The sequence below is a fragment of the Tamandua tetradactyla genome, chromosome 6 (assembly GCF_023851605.1).
Source record: "Tamandua tetradactyla isolate mTamTet1 chromosome 6, mTamTet1.pri, whole genome shotgun sequence".
NCBI classification, from domain to species: domain Eukaryota; kingdom Metazoa; phylum Chordata; class Mammalia; order Pilosa; family Myrmecophagidae; genus Tamandua; species Tamandua tetradactyla.
In genome coordinates this window covers 86,436,398-86,456,688 of record NC_135332.1, presented here as the reverse complement: position 1 = coordinate 86,456,688, position 20,291 = coordinate 86,436,398, and the positions used below count along the sequence as shown (strand labels likewise).

At 38.6% G+C, this 20,291-nt stretch overlaps 1 protein-coding gene across 9 annotated transcripts in view; it reads right to left on the bottom strand.

Annotated features, from left to right (window-relative positions):
• Window positions 1-20,291, bottom strand: part of PTK2 (protein tyrosine kinase 2) — a 404,029-nt gene that overhangs the window by 321,025 nt on the left and 62,713 nt on the right. For 8 of the 9 annotated variants that reach the window (XM_077166685.1, XM_077166687.1, XM_077166686.1 and 5 more), the window contains one exon: window positions 11,083-11,183. The exons of the other annotated variant lie outside the window; for it this stretch is intronic. The gene's annotated coding sequence lies outside the window, so the exon portion shown is untranslated. The remainder of the gene's footprint in view (window positions 1-11,082; window positions 11,184-20,291) is intronic. 9 annotated transcript variants of the gene reach the window in all.

Sequence of the window (20,291 nt, the reverse complement as noted above, 5' to 3'; positions counted from 1 at the left end):
GAATGTTAGAGTGGATTTATCATGCAAAGCCTGCTCTTACACCCCAGGAATGTCCAGAGGATGCACATTTTACCAGAAGAGTGAGAAATAAATTTGTTAGACTAGTGCCATTATCCCTGAAGAACTCTGTAGGTGCACTTCTCTGTAGGTGAGATATTACTGTGGGAACTGCTGTCACTGAGCTGGAATCCTTACAGGTGGCAGCACTTAGTCACCAAAGACAGGGTGGACATGGCTATCATAATAGATAGCAAACTCAAAGCAGGAGTCAAAATAATCTGACTCACAGAGATGTGTGGCATTTGCTAGTAAATCATGGGGTACCTAGAAATACAACAGAAGAGCAGTCTACTAAATTCTTCTTTCAGCTGTACAAACAAAAGAGATCTAGTTCAAGTGAACAGAAGTCTAAACTGAATTACAAAAACAAAAAGTCACAGCCCCTTAATCAATTTCCAGACCTGAGACAGTTTACAGACCCAGAGCCCCTTGAATGAAGAGGAGGCCAGGTCCCTTTGAGGGTGAACCCTGTTACACTGCCACAAATCTATACTGTTAATCTTCCTCCAAGCCTTCCCCAAGGAGACCGATGGCCTTTACCAGGGTACCTGTGCATCAGGGAAAAGGAAATGATCAAATATTTGGAGGAGTATTAGACACTGGTTAAGAAGTGACATTAATTCCAGGAGACCCAAAACGTCACTCTGGTCCACCAGTCAGAGTGGGGTGACTGATGGAATTTTAGCTCAGGTCTGTCTCACAGTGGGTCCAGTGTGGACCTGGACCCATTCTGTAGTTATTTCCCCAGTTCCAGAATGCATAATTAGAATAGACATACTGAGCAACTGGCAGAATCCCCACATTGGCTCTCTAACTCATGCAGTGAGGGCTATTATGGAAGGAAAAGCCAAGTGGAAGCCACTAGAACTGCCCCTACCTAGCAAAATAGTCAATCAGAAGCAATACCGGATTCCTGGAGGAACTGCAGAGATTACTGCCACTCTTAAGGACTAGAAGGATGCAGGGGTGGTGATTCTCACCACATCCCCATTCAGCTCTCTTATTTGGCCTGTGCAGAAACAGATGGGTCTTGGAGAATGACAGTGGATTATCGTAAACTCAACCAGGTGGTAACTCCAATTGCACCTGCTGTTCCAGATGTGGTATCATTGCTTGAGCAAATCAATACATCCCCTGGTGCCTGGTATGCAGTTATTGATCTGGCAAATGCCTTTATCTCAATAGTTGTTAGTAAGGACCATCAGAAACAGTTTGCTTTCAGCTGGCAAGGTCAGCAATATACTTTCACTTCCCTACCTCAGGGGTATATCAGCTCTCTAGTCCTATGTCATAATCTTGTACATATGGGACCTCGATCGTTTTTCCCTCCCAAAAGACATCACACTGGTCCATTATATTAAGGACATCATGTTGACTGGACCTAGTGAGCAAGAAGTAACAACTACTGTAGACTTACTGGTAAGGCATTTGCGTGTCAGAGCATGGGAGATAAACTCAACAAAAATACAGGAGCCTTCCACCTCAGTGAAATATTTAGGTGTCCAATGGTGTGAGGCATGTTGAGATATCCCTTCTAAGGTGAAGGGCTAGTTGCTGCATCTGGCATACAACCAAAAAAGAGGCACAATGCCTAGTTGGTCTCTGGATTTCAGCAACAATTCCTCATTTGGTGTGCTATTTTAGTCCATTTATCAAGTGGCCACAAAAGTTGCTAATTTTGAGTGGGGACCTGAACAAGAGGAGGCTCTGCAACAGGTCCAGGTCGCTGTCCAAACTGTTCTGCCACTTGGACAATAGGATCCAGCAGATCCAATGGTGCTGGAAGTGTCAGTGGCAAATAGAGATGCTGTTTGGAGCCTTTGGCAGGCCCCTATAAGAGAAGCACAATGCGGACCCTTAGGATTTTGGAGCAAAGCCTTACCATCTGCTGCAGATAACTACTCTCCTTTTGAGAAAGAGCTTTGGGCCTGCTACTGGGCCTTAGCGGAGACTGTTAACCTTGGGCCACCAAGTTACTATGAGACCTCAGTTGCCTATCATGAGCTAGATGTTGTCTGACCCACCAAGCCATAAAGTTGAGCATGCACAGCAGCACTCCATCATAAAATGAAAATGGTATATATGAGATAGAACCAGAGCAGGTCCTAAAGGCACAAGTAAATTACTAGTGGCCCAAGTGCCCATGGTCTTCACTCCTGCCACATTACCTTCTCTTTCCCAGACCAGAGCTATAGCCTCTTGGGGAGTTCCTTACAGTGAACTGACTGAGGAAGAGAATACTTGGACCTGGTTTACAGATGGTTCAGCACAATATGTGTACAGGTACCACCCAAAAGTGGACAGCTGCAGCACTCCAACCTCTCTTTGGGGCATCCTTGAAGGACAGTGGTCAGGGGAAATCCTCCCAGCAGGCAGAACAACCTGGTTGTTCATTTTGCTTGGAAGGAGAACTGGCTGGAAGTGCATTTGTATACTGACTCATGGGCTATTGCTAATGGTTTGGCTGGATAGTCAGGGACTTGGAAAGACCATAATTGGAAAATTGGTGACAAAGAGGTCTGGGGAAGAGGTATGTGGATAGACCTTTCTGAGTGGGCTAAAAACATCAACATATTTGTGTCCCATGTGAATGTGCACCAGAGGGTGACTTCAGCAGAGGAAGGTTTTAATAATAAGTGGATAAGATGACCTGTTCTGTGGACACCAATCAGCCTCTTTCCCTAGCAACTCCTATCACTGCCCAATGGGCTCATGAACGAAGTGGTCATGGTGGTAGGGATGGAGGTTACGCATGGGCTCAGCAACATGGTCTTCCACTCACCACGGCTGACCTGGCTACACCCACTGCTGAGTGCCCAATCTGCCAGCAGCAGAGACCCACACTCAGCCCCCGATATGGCACCATGCCCCGAGGTGACCAGCCAGCTACATGGTGGCAGGTTGATTACATTGGATCACTCCCTTCATGGAAAGGGCAATAGATTTGTTCTAACCGGAATAAACACATACTGTGTATATGGGTTGCTTTCCCTGCACGCAATGCTTCTGCCAAAACTACCATCCGTGGGTTTACAGAATGCCTTATCCATTGCCATAGTATTCCATACAGTATTGCTTCTGATCAGGGAACACACTTCGAAGCAAATGAAGTGTGGAAATGGGCACGTGCTCATGGAATTCTCTGGTCTTAGCATGTTCCCCATCATCCAGAAGCAGCTGGATTGATAGAATAGTGGAACGGCCTTTCAAAAATTCAATTATGGGCCAACTAGGTGGAAATACCTTGCAGGTCTGGGCTATTGTTCTCCAGGAAGCTCTGTATGCTCTGAATCTGCATCCACTGTATGGGGCTATTTCTCCCATAGCCAGGATGCATGGGTCCAGGACCATGGGGTGGAAATGGGAGTGGCACCACTTGCTATTACCCCTACTGATCCACTAGGAAATTTTTTGCTTCCTGTCCCTGAGACCCTGAGCTCTGCTGGTCTATAGGAGATACCCTAAGGTGTCTTCTAGTACTACCATGCCCTGTGATTAAAATCAATGGAAAACTGCAACAACCCAATCCAGGCAGGGCTACCAATGGCTCTAAAACTTCAGGAATGAAAGTTTGGGTCACCCCACCAGGCAAAGAACCACAGCCAGCTGAAGTACTTGCTGAAGGTAAAGGGAACATGGAATGGGTAGTAGAAGACGGTAGTGATAAATATGAACTACAACCACATGATCAGTTACAGAAACAGAAATGAGGACTGTAATGCTGTTTTGTTCACGTTATACTATTTAAGTTGTAAGACATCAAGTTTAAGAATGACTACTACCCAAGGACTTTCACCCTATTTTAGAGAGATTTAATGTGTTTCTGGTTATATGCAGGACAGCTGAGTATTTGTTAGGTGAGGAAAAATATATGTCTTTTATTGTTTTCTATTTAGAAACTAAGTATGGTTTAAGGTGAAGAGTATAGCTGCCAAATTGACAAGGGGTGGACTGTCATGGTCAGGTTCATGTGTCAACTTGGCCAGGTGGTGGTACCTGTTTGTCTGGTTGGGCAAGTGCTGGCCTGTCCCGTTGCTATGAGGACATTTCATAGAATTAAATCATGATCACGTTGGCTGCATTCACAGCTGATTCCATTTGTAATCAGCCAAGGGGAGTGCCTTCTGCAATCAAATTAAATGCATTTAATCTAATCAAGGGAAGGCTTTTAAAGAGGATTCAGACGAGACAGTCTATCTTCCTTTCCTGCTTCAGCTGGTGAGCCTCTCCTGTGTAGTTCATCCAGACCCTCCACAGGAACTGTCAGCTTCACAGCCTGCCCTACAGATTCTGGACTCTACGTTCCCATGGTTACATGAGACACTTTTATAAATTTTATATTTTCAAATATTTCCTGTTGATTCTGTTTCTCTAGAAAACCCTAACTAATACAAATACTAAGGGCTCTATCTGAAACTACATAAAAGTTTCAGAAACTTAAAATTTCCAGATTGTTCTTATGCCAGATAAGCCCTGAAACCCAAAGGTACCAGTCTCTCCAAGAACATCAACTAGGTGCATTCCTCTACCCATATTGTCAACACCCCTTTTCAACATGAAGAAGTGAGAATGGCCATTGCCAAAATATCCCTGAAGACTGGGAGAAGAATCAAATGAAAGGGAGGAATTGTAACAGAGAAGATAAGACTTAACAAATGATTGTGACTACTGAATCATTATATTGATATTTCTTGTCAGTCTCTAGTGTATTAGAACAGTTAGAAAAATACATGAAGTTGTGGAACTATAGCTCTCACCAAACTTTTAAATATGCTCTATAACCTAATACCTAATCCAGAATATGCTCTATAACTTAATACCTAATCCATAAAAATAAATTTTAACCCAAATGAAAAGAAATATTGAGCTCAAATGAGTGTGTAAATGTACATATGAGTGTGTTTGAGAGTAATCACAGCGTGTGCAGTCACCTATCCTTTTTCTCTTCTTTTTAAAGACAGGTTCATTGAGTATAACTTACACATAGTAAAATTCATCCTTTTTAGGTGTACAGCTCAATGACTCTTAATGTGTTTAGTTATATAATCACTATCATTTCCAAATATTTCCATCACCCCATGAAGTTTCCTCATGCCATTTTGTACTCAGTTCTCTCCTCATACCCTTAGTCCCAGGCAACCACTGATGTGATTTTTGTTCTTATAGTTTTGTCTTTACCAAAGCATTATATAAATGGAATCATAGTTATATAGTTTTGTGTTTTCACTTTGCAGAATGGCTTTGAATTCACCCATTTTGTTGCCTATGTCATTAGATTCATTCTTTACTTGCTGAATAGGACTCCACTGTACAGATGTACCACAATCTGTCTATCCACTCACCAACTGATGGACATTTGAGCTGATCGACAATCAATGACTTACGATATCATTGCATAGCTGTGTATTCACCACCATGATCATTTTTCAGAACATCTGTATCACTCCAGAAAAAAGAAATAAAAAGAAAAAAAAATTCATACAAACCATACAGCTTACCTTCCCTCTCACTGACCACTAATATTTCCATCTACCCAATTTATTTTATCCCTTTTGCCCCTATTATTTATTTATTATATTTTTTTACTCATCTGTCCACACCCTCGACAAAAGGAGCACCACTAGGTTTCTACAATCATGCAATCACACTGCAAACTTTTTATCTTTATACAATTGTCTTCAAGAATCAAGGATACTGGAACACAGCTTAACAGTTTCAAGCACTTTCTTCCAGCCACTCAAATGCACTATAAACTAAAAAGGGATATCTAATATAATACCTAAGAAGAACCTCCAGAATATCTTTTTGACTCATCTGAAATCTCTCAGCCACAGAAACTTTATTTTGTCTCATTTAAAATCTCTTCCCACTCTTGGCCAAGAAGGCTTTTTCAATCCCACGATGCTGGGTTCCGGTACATTCCAGGATTTCTGTGCCACACTGCCAGGGAGATTTACACCCCTGGGAGTCATGTCCTACATAGGAGAGAGGGCAGCGAGTTCCCCTGCTGAGGTCGCTTAGAGAGAGGCCCTATCTAAGCAACAAAAGAGATTCTCTGGGGGTGATTCTTAAAGCCTAATTTTATGTAGGCTTAGCTTATACTGTGCAAGAATAAGCTGCATAGGGGAGAACCTTAAGATCAAGGGTTTGGCTAACTAATTGGTTCTCCCCACTGCTTGCAAGAAGATCAAGTATTCCCCAATGGGGAAGCTGAATATTTCTCTTTTCTCCTCATTCCTCCAAGGGGACTCTGCAAATACTTCTGTATTCACCACCCAAATTACTCTGGATACTTGGGCATCTCACTAACCTGGACAAACTAAGATCTCATGTCCTATTCAAGATTTCGTGTACTTCTGGTGTTCAACTAAACTGACCATATATACAAGTTAAATTAGGTATTGTACTACCCAAAATACAAATTTTGCCCCAAATAATCATCTCTCCCTTTGGTCTCACACAGAAGTTGAAGTTTTAAAATATGGACTTATCATCGTTTACCCTTTATTCTGCTCTACCTTAGTCCTATCTAGATCAGCTTCCTTCATATCTCTATTTGATGTCTCCTCATTTTCTTCTGCCACTGCCCATGTGATGGCAGCTGCAAGGCCAGCACGGGACCAAAGACAGGGGCCCCCAAACCCCAGCTTCTTGCATGGTAATCACCACCTTCCCTAGCCACTGCTTCCCACTCTCTCCAGCCTTTACACAGGAACATCCTGCAACTCTCAGAAATGTGTAGGATTTCCATTGGGCCCTAAGGAGGCCATGATTTCACAGAAGACACCACACACACACACACTTCAGGCTTGTTTCTTGGGGAAGAGAGGTCACCTATAATGAGAATGAGGATGTTTGACAGAGACGACAAAACAAAATACAGGTCTTTTTAAAGAATCAAATACACACACATACAAAACCCTACCTAAGAGTGGGATTACTGGCTGTAAGATAAGTGGATGTTTATAGGAAACTGCCAAACTTCTCCAAAGTTTATACCATTTTACTTTCCCACCAGGAAGCTATCCAGTTCTAGATTTTATACATTCTTACCACCTGGCACTGTGAGCTTTTGCTGTTCTGATTTCATGTTAGTCATTCTAATAGTATTGCAGTGGTATCTCACTGTAATTGTAACTTCCATTTCCTTAATGACTAATGATGCTGAGCATCTTTTCATGTGCTTATTGTCATCCATATGTAATGGATGATATGCTTGTTCAAATTTTTTGTTCATTTTTTTTAACTGAAAATTTTATTGAGATACCCATCCTATTTAATATAATAATTTATCAAAGAAGAAATGTTGAAAACTTTGCTCATAAGCCATTTGGAATCCATGAGCAGACACAAACACCCAAAATGCCTCCTTGCCACTGCAGCTCTCCAACTTCCAACACTTCTGCCAGCCCTCCAAAAATTCTATGACATGCAAAGACAGAGAAAAATACTCTCTCATTCCTTTACTCTGAATGTAAGAACCATAGGAAAAGTTGCCTGCCTATTTTTAGGGTCAGAAAATCAAAACTTCCCTAATTTTACAAATGTTTGATAAACTATATTCTTTCCTCAGTATGAGCCAGTATCACAAATGACAACTATTTGCAATGAATGCTTTGAGAATCAGAAATACAATGCATGACACATTTTAAAAAGCGGTTCTGCTTACAGTTCAGTAGGTGGCACTATTACCCTCCCGATTAAACACAGGACCCTAACAGCAGCAAGGCGATCAAAGGGGAGGGCTAAGCTTGAAGGAAAGGGTCTAAGAGTTTGACACTGTCGTTTGCCAGCTGTGTGAACTAGTTCAAATTTCTTAACTGCTCTAAGCCCAATTTCTCATCTATAAAGTGGGAACAGTAACCTCTACTCTGTGCAGTAAGTGCAAAGAATAAAGATTTGAACTCACACAATGACTAACACATAAAATGAAAGCCATCATGATTGTTTTCTTATCCTGACTTCCTGAATCACAAATGTAAGAAGACTGGAAAGACGTGCTCTTGACAAAATTTGAGAACACAGTCAAATCTTCAGGCAGCTCATTACATATCCACACATGGATCCATGGAACTAAACAGAGTCACGCATATACATGAGAACTCCCACAGCACATGTGTAGTGGTCTCCCAGATTTTACAAACATGAAAACTACAGACAATATTTCTTATAATTTCACCTCGGCATTTCAAACTGAGCAATGCTTCTATTCAAAAGGAATCAAACCCTTCACTCCTGATTGTTCAATATCCAATGGCTACTTTTCCTCTGGGATTCTACAACTACACCCCGTAGCTAAAAGCTGTGCTTGCATACCTCAATGACATTTTTTCCAAGGCCCATGTTTGCCATATCTCAAATTTAGCTAAACAGGGAGCAGCTACTTAAATTTCCCACAGCAATTAACCTGTTCTTATGCTGAAAAACAGAGTGGTGTTGCAGTATTCATTTATACACTGACAAATTGGTTTAGATATCTAGGCCTCAATTTTATTATGCTTTTTTACCAGATATCTCACAAGGATTTTTCTAGGAATCAGTATATGAAATATACAGTTTATCAGTTGGATTCAAGTGTTCTAAAATCAGGTTTTAGGATAACATTAAAATTTTATAATCAATGTTTAACAATCTGAATGTCCTATTTCCCATGTAAACTTGTTTAAAGCTCTTACAGGAAAAGTCTGTAAGTTGAAATGTACAGTCTAGCAAGACAGTACAACACAGGCTTCTTAAGTGACCAGCTCCAACACTTACAGCTATTTATTCTTGGGAAAATTGTTTTAACCTTCTGATTTGTTAATTTTGTATGTCAGCTTGGCTAGGTTATAGTTAGTGCCCAGTTATTTGGTCAAACACTGTCCCAGTTGTTACTGGGGAAATATTCTGTAAATGGGATTAACATCTATGATCCACTGGCCCTCAGTAAAGGAGATAAAGTGGGTGGGCCTCATCCAATAAGCTGGTGATCTCTACAGCAGGAATTCTGCCTCAAAACTTCAACATCAACTCTTAAGGAATTTCTACCGTGCCAGTTTTCCCTGCAGAATTTAGATTCAGGACTTCAAAATTACCTTTACCAGAGTTTCCAGCTTATGACCTGCCCTATGGAGTTTGGAATTGCCAGTCCCCATAGTTGCATAAGCCAATTCCTTATAATAAATTTCTGCATAACATCACTAAATTCACTTTGTGTTAGTTCAGTTTTACTCATATGGCCTAACCATTTGTCCAGAATTATGAAAAAAAAAATTATGAGAACAATGATCATGAAAGTTATTTTTCTGGATTTATATATTTTCAAAGGTCAGAAACAAAAGCCAAAGATTAATAGGTTATTCCCTGGGACTAAAGCCAGGTTAATGGTTTATTTCCTGGGACTAAAGGGTTCTAACGAACCGGCGAATTCTCACCATTCCTTTTTCATGTTTTCATTCCACATTACATTATCTATACATTACATTGCAGATAAAAGCTTCATATAACTTCTGCTAAATACTGCCTCCCCATGAAACTGTCCTGTGATATTCTAAGATTACACTTTTTTTTTATAGCTAATGTTGCTGAAAAGTTATATTTGATATTCTCTCTTTGCTAGGATCTACTAAGAGAAGTGGATTTATTTTGTGCCAACCATTAAACATTCACTATTCACCATTTAGTGAATTAAACAAGGGACACTTATAGTGAGGCCGTGTGCACCTCATGACCTCTAACACCATTACCCCTGTACGTTACACATACAGCACAGCGCAGAGCATAGGACAGGCTCTCTCCCTCAGCCAACAAACATCAGGAAGGCATTAAAAAAACAGAAGCAAGGATTCCAGGCTCTTCTAGGAAATAAACTGCATTACGTAATTTCTCTTCCCAAATGTCTAATTTCCGCAGAAATAGAACTGGGTCTTGGAGAGAAAGGGATACAAAGTAGAAAATGAACTGATCCTCAAATAAAAGTGGAAAAATAATCTAGGGCCTTTATTCCAAAGACACTTGCCAAAGTGAAATTCAAGACAGCTTTAAGTTATCATGAATTCTGAATTCATGAAGCCCAAATTAATGAAGCTTTTACCGTAACAGCATATTATTAAAACAAAAATGCTTATCAATGCCAATACTACAAAAGAAGATTTATGAATGCTCCATTCACATTCACAGGTCTGCCTTCCATTAACCACCACACCTAGAAGAAACAACAGCTTTTAAGTAAGACAAACTGAAATAGAACCCCAGTTTGATAATTTCCCAGCTATGGAACAGTGGTCAAGTAATGTAATCTCTCCAGGGCTTAGCTTTCCTCTCATTAAAAAAAGGAAAATACCACTGAATAAGAATTGGGATCATTTGTGAGAGCTGAGCACATTACACCTGCTATCTCACAGCATCTTCCTAACAACCCTGTGAGGTAGGGTCTGAAATAATCCCCTTTCTCACACAAGAAAACTAAATTGAAGAAGATTGAATAATTTGATTAAGGTCAAAAGTTAGTTTAAGGAGCTGAGCCAATATTTGAATCCAGAGTCCACAAGAATAAGATAAAGCTAAAAGCACATGCTCTGAAGCCACAGTAAATGGGTTTGAGTTCAGTTTTGCCATTTACTAAATAACTTCCAGCCTCTCTACTTCAATTTATGCAAAAGTAAAACAGGGGAGAACAATAAATCTTATTCATAGGATTAGTGTGACAATTCAATCAGTAATTATAACTTATACCGTTTTTAATGTCCCAGAAAGTACTCTAAGCTTTTGTCATTGTTGCCATTACTATTATTAACCACTTTCATTACACCGCCAGCCTAGTTTAGAAAAAAGTATAAAGTATCTACCTGTCAATAGGCACTAAGGAGCTGACACATTTAACAAACAACATTTTCCTCTCTTCTCTCCCCTTCCCTGCCCTGCAAAATCAACTATCTTTTGTTTCTACTATTTATCAAAGAAACCTTAAAAGACAAGTCAAAGGAAAAATAAAAGCAAAACAAAATAACCAAGACACAAGTATAGCAGAAGAATTATACTCACAGTTCAGAAGGCCACAATAACTCTGTGATCAAATCAAATGACGATTTAAAAAAAATACTTCTAGTTTCTCTTTCCTCTTTCCATGGTAAGTCAAAGAAAACCTGACAAGAAAAAACAATATACACATATAAAGGCACCTTCATTTCACAACTTTTTCAATGCTTCTTTACTGCCTGTAATGCACACTGTGGTAGGCCTTCAGGGATAAAACATATGTCTTCAAACCGATATTCTGGTTAAGGAAAATATACGTGAAATAACTGAAAATAAAACATTTACAAGCATAAATGCAAAGTTAAATAAGTTTTGGAGTAGGATGGCAAACAGAATATGCACATCTGTTTCACTCCTTCCCCCTAAAATTATACTAGAGATTAAAAAGAAAGAAAGAAAAGACGCAGAAGGCAGGGAGAACTGAAAAAGACAAAGCAACAATAATTTCAAAGCCAGAAAGCAGGCAGAAGCATACATGGTAAATGACTCAGCAAGCCCAAGATCCTAAACTAGCAGCAACAAAAATTCAGAATCAATTTGATGTATACAGCAGTATTCTCAGAAGGCAGAACCACAGCAGTGAACACAGACAGTAAGGAAGCGTGGGGCCTAAAATAAGGAAGACTGAGTGAAGGCAGTTTAACGGTGCAACTAGAACCTCAACCTTATGGTGACTCCATCTTCTTTAACCTCATGGAAACCACAGGGTCATTCCCTGAAAAAAGCAGATAATCTCTGGGTTGGAACCAACCTGCCCAGCTGTGTGAACTGCCTATGTCCTGAACAACGAGTCCTCAAGCTCCCTCACCAGCCTGCATGCAAGCAGCTCTACCTCCCCACCCATTCACACTCAGCTCCCAGGAATCTGGTGGTCAGCTCTTAACCCTGCAGGAAAGAGACTAGAAGAATATTCCTGGGGAATTGGACCAGCCCTCAGCCCAAGAGGAAAGACCTAAAGATATCAACACTGGGATTCCCCCAACAAATGGCCTACTCAGAATATCCTGATGCACGTGCTTAGAACTTCCAAAAGAGTTTTTCGATTCTACACAAGAAAGCATTACCAGACATGTGAAGAACACCTCTAACATGGAAGACAGACCAAAACAGACAGGAAAATGAAAAAAAAGAAAGAAAAATAACTTTGAGGAAATAAATTATACAGGGAGAAAATTTTAAAACAAAACTGCAAAAGTCCTCAGTGTTAAAAGAAAACAGTAAAAATGAATCAAAAATAGGATGCTCCAAAAATGAGCTGTTAAAAATTTAAAAACTTAACAGCAGAAATAAAGAAACAAGAGATAAGCTAGAGCAAACTGAAGACATCACCCCGAAAGCTGAAAAAAAAAAACAAAAGAAAAGGAAAATATGTGGTAATGAAACTATAAAAAAGTGCAAAACTTGTCCAGGAGATGTATCATTTGAACATTGAACAACAGGAGTTCCAGAAATACAAAATAAAGGGGAAAAGGGAAGAAAATCTGCAAAAAATTTCAAAAATTTTTCCCAGAACTAAACAATTCCTGGAATGAAGGGTCCATCTACCCACACACAGTAGATGAAAACAGCCCCAGAACACAACACAGCATCATGTGGACAAATATTAAAACTCCTACAAGTTCCAAAGCTGGGGAAGAAAAGTCATATTCAAAGGACCAGAAATCAGAACACCTTAAGAATTTGAAAACTAATACAAACAAGAAGACAAAGGAGTAGGGTCTTTGACATTAGGAAAGATGATGAATGACAACACAGACTCCTCTAGCCAGCAAAACTGGGAACCAAGTGTTCAATCATGCAAGATCTCAGCAATTTTACCCCACAAGTCCCTACCTCAGAAAGCCACCAGAGAAAGTCCTTCACCAAACTGTGAATATGAACAAAAAATGAGGAAGATGTGGGATATGGGAAACATGAGCTACAATGAAGAAGAGATAAGGGAATCTCCAGGACTGCAGTGCAGAGAGGTACCAAAATGACATCCATGGCCCAAGAAGGAAGATGACCCATGCTGAAGGAGACTCAAGAGATGGGCACATGCAAAAATCTTCCAAATGGATCAAACTCTGGAGGAAGTACAACACCAAAACGAAGAAGTCAGCAACAAAGGAAGTAAGGAAATCCAGAGATAACATCACTGAAAAGGCTTAGGGAACAACTAGCTCAGAAAGCAGAAGAATGGAGATCTCCAGGAAAATATCTTCAGAAAATAGAAAATGTGAATACACAAGAGTCCACAGAGATTTCCTGAAATGCTGAAATTTGGCAGCCCTTTCTTCATTAAGCACTCCCCTACTTTTTCTAAGGTTCAGATTTCAGAGTTTCGAAAAACGCTAATTCTTACAGTTTTTGACAGTTGCTTCAGTGGAGGAACAGATTCTCAGCGCTTCCAACTCTGCTATTTTTGGTGATAACCAGAGGGCTTTTTTTTTTTTAACTTTTATTTTCAAATACATGCAAATTTACAGGACAGTTACAAACGTAATACAAACCCCATACAGATAACTCCAGAAACCCTATCTACTTCCCCGATAACCAGACACACCAATTTTAACATTCTGTCACATGTGCCATATCATTCTACCTATCCATCAATCCATTTATCCATCACTCCATTTTCTGAAAGTCTGACTATACATCACACTCCTTCAACAATTAATACTGTTGTGTACACATTCTAAGAACAAGGATATTCACTTACGTAACCACCTTAACATAGTGATTAAATTCAAGAAGTTAAAAACTGATACAAAGCTTACAATCTATATTACAATTTTTTCATATGGTCCAATTTTCCCTTGAAGTCTCTTTTCCTCCCTTGCTACAACCTATGCCCGATTATGGCGTTTAATGGCCATTGTCTTTTCAATTGGTCTTTCTGATATGTAATACGTTTTTTATATAAACAGTCAGAATTAGTAGTTGCCAAGATCTTCTTCCATTCTGTGTTTGCCTTTTCACATTTAAGGACGTCTTTTGACGAACACAATGTCCAAATTTTAATGTAGTACAATTTATTCATTTTCTGATTGCTTTTTTGGGTCCGCTTGAAGAAATTTTTCCCCACCCAAAAAAATAATTAACTTCTAACATTGTGCTGTGCCACCTGAGATGGGGCTAACGCAAAGCAAGATGTGCTCTAATTGTTAAATATACATGGAATTTCTAGGACTTAGTACATAAAAACTACAATATATTAATTCTTACAATGATATATATTAAAATGATCAATAATTTGGCCACAATGATAGATTTAAAGAGACAGGAGATAGAATTAGTGATTTGGAGGTTGAAACATCTGAATTACAAAAAGAAACAAAAACTATCGGGAAAAAAATGGAAAAATTTGAACAGGGTATCAGGGAACCCAAGGACAATATGAACCGCAAAAATATACGTGTTGTGGGTGTCCCAGAAGGAGAAGAGAAGGGAAAAGGAGGAGAAAAACTAATGGAAGAAATTATCACGGAAAATTTCCCAACTCTTATGAAAGACCTAAAATTACAGATCCAAGAAGTGCAGCGCACCCCACAGAGAATAGACCCAAATAGGCGTTCTCCAAGACACTTACTAGTTAGAATGTCAGAGGTCAAAGAGAAAGAGAGGATCTTGAAAGCAGCAAGAGAAAAACAATCCATCACATACAAGGGAAACCCAATAAGACTATGTATAGATTTCTCAGCAGAAACCATGGAAGCTACAAGACAGTGCGATGATATATTTAAGTTACTAAAAGAGAAAAACTGCCAACCAAGACTCCTACATCCAGCAAAATTGTCCTTAAAAATGAGGGAGAAATTAAAACATTCTCAGACAAAAAGTCACTGAGAGAATTTGTGACCAAGAGACCAGCTCTGCAAGAAATACTAAAGGGAGCACTAGAGTCAGATACGAAAAGACAGAAGAGAGAGGTATGGAGAAGAGTGTAGAAAGAAGGAAAGTCAGATATGATATATATAATACAAAAGGCAAAATGGTAGAGGAAAATATTATCCAAACAGTAATAACACTAAATGTTAATGGACTGAATTTCCCAATCAAAAGACATAGACTGGCAGAATGGATTAAAAAACAGGATCCTTCTATATGCTGTGTACAGGAAACACATCTTAGACCCAAAGATAAACATAGGTTGAAAGTGAAAGGTTGGGAAAAGATATTTCATGCAAATAACAACCAGAAAATAGCAGGAGTGGCTATACTAATATCCAACAAGTTAGACTTCAAATGTAAAACAGTTAAAAGAGACAAAGAAGGACACTATATACTAATAAAAGGAACAATTAAACAAGAAGACATAACAATCATAAATATTTACGCACCGAACCAGAATGCCCCAAAATACGTGAGGAATACACTGCAAACACTGAAAAGGGAAATAGACACATATACCATAATAGTTGGAGACTTCAATTCACCACTCTCATCAACGGAAAGAACATCTAAACAGAGGATCATAAAGAAGTAAAGAATCTGAATACTACAATAAATGAGCTACACTTAACAGATATTTATAGGACATTACATCCCACAACAGCAGGATACACCTTTTTCTCAAGTGCTCATGGATCATTCTCAAAGATAGACCATATGCTCGGTCACAAAGCAAGTCTTAACAAATTTTAAAAGACTGAAATCATACACAACACTTTCTCGGATCATAAAGGAATGAAGTTGGAAATCAATAATAGGCGGAGTGCCAGAAAATTCACGAATACGTGGAGGCTCAACAACACACTCTTAAACAACAAGTGGGTCAAAGAAGAAATTGCAAGAGAAATTAGTAAATACCTCGAGGCGAATGAAAACGAAAACACAACATATCAAAACTTATGGGACGCAGCAAAGGCAGTGCTAAGAGAGAAATTTATTGCCCTAAATGCCTATATCAGAAAAGAAGAAAAGGCAAAAATGCAGGAATTAACTGTCCACTTGGAAGAACTGGAGAAAGAACAGCAAACTAATCCCAAAGCAAGCAAAAGGAAAGAAATAACAAAGATCAGAGCAGAAATAAATGAAATTGAAAACATGAAAACAATAGAGAAAATCAATAAGACCAGAAGTTGGCTCTATAAGAAAATCAGTAAGATTGATGGGCCCTTAGCAAGACTGACAAAAAGAAAAAGAGAGAGGATGCAAATAAATAAGATCAGACATGGAAGAGGAGACATAACTACTGACCTCACAGAAATAAAGGAGGTAATAACAGGATACTATGAACAACTTTACGCTAATAAATACAACAATTTAGAGGAAATGGACGGGTTCCTGGAAAGACATGAACAACCAACTTTGACTCGAGAAGAAATGACCTCAACAAACCAATCACAAGTAAAGAAATTGAATTAGTCATTCAAAAGCTTCCTAAAAAGAAAAGTTCAGGACAAGACGGCTTCACATGTGAATTCTATCAAACATTCCAGAAAGAATTAGTACCAACTCTCCTCAAACTCTTCAAAAAAATCAAAGTGGAGGGAAAACTACCTAATTTATTCTATGAAGCCAACATCACCCTCATACCAAAACCAGGCAAAGATATTACAAAAAAAGAAAACTACAGACCAATCTCTCTAATGAATACAGATGCAAAAATCCTCAATAAAATTCTAGCAAATCATATCCAACAACACATTAAAAGAATTATACATCATGACCAAGTAGGATTCATCCCAGGTATGCAAGGATGGTTCAACATAAGAAAATCAATTAATGTAATACACCATATCAACAAATCAAAGCAGAAAAATCACATGATCATCTCAATTGATGCAGAGAAGGCACAAGATTCAACATCCTTTCCTGTTGAAAACACTTCAAAAGATAGGAATACAAGGGAACTTCCTTAAAATGATAGAGGGAATATATGAAAAAGCCACAGCTAATATCATCCTCAATGGGGAAAAATTGAAAACTTTCCCCCTAAGATCAGGAACAAGACAAGGATGTCCACTATCACCACTATTATTCAACATTGTGTTGGAGGTTCTAGCCAGAGCAATTAGACAAGAAAAAGAAATACAAGGCATCAAAATTGGAAAGGAAGAAGTAAAACTATCACTGTTTGCAGACGATATGATACTATACATTGAAAACCCGGAAAAATCCACAACAAAACTACTAGAGCTAATAAATGAGTACAGCAAAGTAGCAGGTTACAAGATCAACATTCAAAAATCTGTAGCATTTCTATACACTAGTAATGAACAAGCTGAGGGGGAAATCAAGAAACGAATCCCATTTACAACTGCAACTAAAAGAATAAAATACCTAGGAATAAATTTAACTAAAGAGACAAAAAACCTATATAAATAAAACTACAAAAAACTGCTAAAAGAAATCACAGAAGACCTAAATAGATGGAAAGGCATACCGTGTTCATGGATTGGAAGACTAAATATAATTAAGATGTCAACCCTACCTAAATTGATCTACAGATTCAATGCAATACCAACCAAAATCCCAACAACTTATTTTTCAGAAACAGAAAACCAATAAGCAAATTTATCTGGAAGGGCAGGGTGCCCTGAATTGCTAAAAACATCTTGAGGAAAAAAAACGAAGCTGGAGGTCTCGCGCTGCCGGACTTTAAGGCATATTATGAAGCCACAGTGGTTAAAACAGCATGGTATTGGCAGAAAGATAGATATATCGACCAATGGAATCGAATAGAGTGCAGAGATATAGACCCTCTCATTTATGGACATTTGATCTTTGATAAGGCAGTCAAGCCAACTCACCTGGGACAGAACAGTCTCTTCAATAAATGGTGCCTAGGGAACTGGATATTCATATGCAAAAGAATGAAAGAAGACCCATATCTCACACCTTATACAAAAGTTAACTCAAAATGGATCAAAGATCTAAACATTAGGTCTAAGACCATAAAACAGTTAGAGGAAAATGTAGGGAGATATCTTATGAAACTTACAATTGGAGGCGGTTTTATGGACCTTAAACCTAAAGCAAGAACACTGAAGAAGGAAATAAATAAATGGGAGCTCCTCAAAATTAAACACTTTTGTGCATCAAAGAACTTCATCAAGAAAGTAGAAAGACAGCCTACACAATGGGAGATAATATTTGGAAATGACATATCAGATAAAGGTCTAGTATCCAAAATTTATAAAGAGACTGTTCAACTCAACAACAAAAAGACAGCCAACCCAATTACAAAATGGAAAAAAGACTTGAACAGACACCTACCAGAAGAGGAAATACGGATGGCCAAGAGGCACATGAAGAGATGCTCAATGTCCCTGGCCATTAGAGAAATGCAAACCAAAACCACAATGAGATATCATCTCACACCCACCAGAATGGCCATTATCAACAAAACAAAATGACAAGTGCTGGAGAGGATGCGGAGAAAGAGGCACACTTATCCACTGTTGGTGGGAATGTCAAATGGTGCAACCACTGTGGAAGGCAGTTTGGCGGTTCCTCAAAAAGCTGAATATAGAATTGCCATACGACCCAGCAATACCATTGCTAGGTATCTACTCAAAGGACTTAAGGGCAAAGACACAAACGGACATTTGCACACCAATGTTTATAGCAGCGTTATTTACAATTGCAAAGAGATGGAAACAGCCAAAATGTTCATCAACAGAAGAGTGGCTAAACAAACTGTGGTATATACATACGATGGAATATTATGCAGCTTTAAGACAGGATAAAATTATGAAGCATGTAATAACATGGATGAACCTAGAGAACATTATGCTGAGTGAGTCTAGCCAAAAACTAAAAGACAAATACTGTATGGTCCCAATGATGTGAATCGACATTCGAGAATAAACTTGGAATATGTCATTGGTAACAGAGTTCAGCAGGAATTAGAAACAGGGTAAGATAATGGGTAATTGGAGCTGATGGGATACAGACTGTGCAACAGAACTAGATACCAAAACTCAAAAATGGACAGCACAATAATACCTAATAGTAAAGTAATCATGTTAAAACACTGAATGAAGCTGCATCCGAGCTATAGGTTTTTGTTTTGTTTTGTTTTGTTTTGTTCTTACTATTATTACTTTTATTTTTTTTCTCTATATTAACATTCTATATCTTTTTCGGTTGTGTTGCTAGTTCTTCTAAACCGATGCAAATGTACTAAGAAACGATGATCATGCATCTATGTGATGATGTTAAGAATTACTGATTGCATATGTAGAATGGTATGATTTCTAAATGTTGGGTTAATTTCTTTTTTTCCGTTAATTAATAAAAAAAAAAAAAAAAGCTGAATATAGAATTGCCATACGACCCAGCAATACCATTGCTAGGCATCTACTCAAAGGACTTAAGGGTAAAGACAAAACGGACATTTGCACACCAATGTTTATAGCAGCGTTATTTACAATTGCAAAGAGATGGAAACAGCCAAAATGTCCATCAACAGAAGAATGGCTAAACAAACTGTGGTATATACATACGATGGAATATTATGCAGCCTTAAGACAGGATAAACTTATGAAGCATGTAATAACATGGATGGACCTAGAGAACATTATGCTGAGTGAGTCCAGCCAAAAACTAAAGGACAAATACTGTATGGTCCCACTGATGTGAACGGACATTCGAGAATAAACTTGGAATATGTCATTGGTAACAGAGTCCAGCAGGAGTTAGAAACAGGGTAAGATAATGGGTAATTGGAGCTGAAGGGATATAGACTGTGCAACAGGACTAGATACAAAAACTCAAAAATGGACAGCACAATAATACCTAAGTGTAAAGTAATCATGTTAAAACACTGAATGAAGCTGCATCTGAGCTATAGGTTTGTTTTTTTTTACTATTATTATTACTTTTATTTCTTTTCTCTATATTAACATTCTATATCTTTTTCTGTTGTGTTGCTAGTTCCTCTAAAGCGATGCAAATGTACTAAGAAACGATGATCATGCATCTATGTGATGATGTTAAGAATTACTGATTGCATATGTAGAATGGTATGATTTCTAAATGTTGGGTTAATTTCTTTTTTTTCTGGTAATTAATTAAAAAAAAAACAAAAAACAGCCTACAACCTCTCCTCTGTCTCCAAGAAACCCCCAGCTAAAGTTAAAGGTACCGCATCATCTTATGCTGGTGGGACCTGCAGTCAGACAAGCGCCATATACTGGGCAGGATAAGAAAAACAGAGTCCAGAGCCTTCACAGGAAAGTCTTTCAACCTGCTGGGTCTCATGTTCAGGGAAAACCGATGCAGGT